This window comes from Tupaia chinensis, unplaced genomic scaffold (genome assembly GCF_000334495.1).
Source record: "Tupaia chinensis unplaced genomic scaffold, TupChi_1.0 Scaffold000022_1, whole genome shotgun sequence".
In the NCBI taxonomy this organism is placed as follows: Eukaryota; Metazoa; Chordata; class Mammalia; order Scandentia; family Tupaiidae; genus Tupaia; species Tupaia belangeri.
In genome coordinates this window covers 1673812-1676944 of record NW_006159452.1, presented here as the reverse complement: position 1 = coordinate 1676944, position 3133 = coordinate 1673812, and positions in this window count along the sequence as shown.

The window sequence follows — 3133 nt, the reverse complement described above, 5'->3', positions numbered from 1 at the left end:
AAATAAATATGAGAATACAAAATATTGTATGTTATATTCTTTCATAAAAATCAAAACTATTCAGCATTATCATCCAATAAACCTTGCCTATATTGATTTTGATGACAGCTTATAATAGTGAAGATGTTCTATTAGATAAATTGCTTTATATTTTTCTATACCAGGAAAAAAAAAGAGCTTAATTTGAGTTGTTATGAATATATGTCCTTGTAGTCAGGTCATAAAATCACTTTGAAAAAAATGAAAAGTCAAAGAATCAAAGACACTGAAAGAAACTACTGTCTTTTAATTTGTAAAGGGCCCAATTTCTCTGTCGGAAAGAACTGAAATCATGTTCACAAGACATTGTTAGAAATATCTGTTGTTCTCTTTCAAGCGTCTGCTGAAACCCTAGACATCATGTGACCCTAGCTTGCCCAGAGATTTCCACACTGGCAAGCAAGTATGACTATAATGATGGTAGCACATCATTACTACTTGAGTGAGAGCCCTAGCTCAGTAATAGATAAGTCATCTATTTCCTAACTGCACTGATACTTAGCACCCTTGGGGATACTGCACAGCAATTTAGGCAAAACTTGAACATTCTTCAGCATGCTATATCTCTACTCCTAAATATTGGTAGCTTGAGCAATGACTAGATTTGTATATGCTGCTGAGAAAATTAAATGCAGAATTCAATTGCAGTGTACCAAGTAGTTTCTGAATAACTGAATGTTTGAAATGTGGTAGGTAAAATTCTAAGATTACTCCAAGATCACCACCATCTGGTTATAAATCCCTTGGAATAAGAGCAAGAATAGGATGATAACTGAAGCATAATTTACTCCTGTGAAAAAAGAAGGGGTTTGCAGTTGACCTTGAGTTAACCAAGAGGAAGATTATAGAGATGGTTATGTCCTGAAGAAACTCTTAAAAGATACTTAGTCCTTCCTGAGTGGAGATACTTAAATAAAGAGAAATTCTCCTTCTGGTTTTGAAAAAAACCAACATTGATTATGTGAGTCGCCTATGGTGAGGACCACTTGGCAAGGACTTGAGTATGTCTCCCAGGAACTGGGAGGAGCCCATGAATGACAGCCAACATAAAGACAGGAACTTGATTTCTACAACTGTAAGGAACTGAATTTATTCATCAACTTGAGAGAGTAGATCTTTTCCTCATTAGAGCTCTGGATGAATATTCAATGGCCAACACTTTGTTTTCAGTGAGGTGAGACTGTGAGCAGAAGATCCAGTAGCCAACTCCAGGTCTTTATGACCCACTGAGTTCATACATTTGTGCTTTTTTAAGCTGCAAAGTTTGTTATGCATCTATAGAAAGCTAACATAGGAAATGGTAGAGACAAACACACATCTTTACTAGAAAAATATGCATCCCGGTCTACAGTGAATCAAGTAGTTCAAAGATATAATAGGAAAATATTGACATGTTTCAAAACATATCTATGATAAAACCAGTTCTCAACATCTCCACTCCCAAAACACAGTTCAAGTTAACTTTATTAAATCTAGCCTGAATTACCACACCAATTTTCCAACTGCACACCTAGCATAACTCTTATCTTTCTTGTAGTGTGTTTCAAAAAAGCAGCTAAATCCATCTTATTAAAATAAAAGGTATTTTATTTCTGTATTCAAAACCTTCTGTAACTCATCTCTTTCAATAAAATCTAAAATATACTGTACACTAAATGTCTTCAAACTTTATCCTCTTGTAAGCAATCTTCCTTACTCTCATTGTAGTAATTCCTTTTCTTATCTCTGATCCTCTCTTCAGTTATATTTTCCTCCATACAACTTTTCATCATTTAATATACCAATAATTTATTCATTTATTTGGGTCATTGTGTGTCTCTCTTTCATACCACACTCATGGCCCACTACAATATAAGCATCATGGAATTTAAAAAGTTAGTCTGATTTCTCAATGATAAACCATTAAGTGCCTAGAAGAGTGTAGGTAACAGGGTTAGTACTTGATCAATAATTTCTAATGAATGAATGCAAACATAGATTTTCTGATGAACTATTCCATTAAAGAGGAGATAAAAAGTGCTTTCTAAAAATATAATTTTCATATTTTATCTGCTTAGAGAAGACAGGCTTACATGCATACTTACCCATGTACAAATTGGATATGTTTGCCTTTAAGTGTTTGAAATGGCATGTTTGAAGACTATAAAACAGGGAGACGATGTCTTCAAAAGACTAAAAATAAAGTGTTCCCCAACAACTATCTGGATTTGACTGTCATCTCAATTTCCATAAACTAATTCCAGAATTTGATTCCAATATTCATTCATTTGCTGATAATTTGAGGAAAGAATGTGTCTCATGATCACACTAAACAACAAATAGCCAGTTGCTCTCTGAGTGATAAATTCCTCCAATTCTGCATTATACCTGGAAATGAACTAAACAAATAAATCAATAAAATTAGGATAATTAAGCACTATATACCAAATGTGACCACTTAACATTCAGGGTATAACCTGTATTTTCTCAAATGTTAAGAAAATGATAGGCCAGGGCCAGCAGATGGTTAGCTATTATGTTTTGGGGCGCCCACATGGCTGACCACAGTTCAAGTCCCAGACCTGGTGGCTTCAAAGTCATGCTAGGTGCCTGTACGTGTGTGCCCAAGATCCTGGGAAGAGAATGGAGGAGAAAGAATTGTGGCATGGCCATCCTCCCTGGAACGGGAGTGATTTCTCTTTCCTTCTCACTGTCTCTCTCTCTCTCTCTCTCTCTCTCTCTCTCTGTTTCTGGCAAGCACATGTGCCCTAAGGCATAAACCTCTAAAAAAAAATAATAATAAAAAGAAAAGAAAATGGCAGAACATAGATGATTGTCCAGCAATGTTGAAGAAAGAACAGAGCTGACCAGGGCCTGGGAGTAGGTTGAGATAAAATTTTGTTACATGCAGTCTCTGTTGTAGCACTGTATTTTTGGCTTAAACTAATATATCTCTCTAAAAGCCAATGAATTCAGAGAATGACATTAACAAGATGTGGAAATAAAAGATTCTAGCCCCTGGCCTCTACAAAAACACTGACTTAGCAATCATTTATGACTAAACATATTTTTATAAGTCCTCTGAGGTCCAACTGAGAGGTTCTAACACCCAATG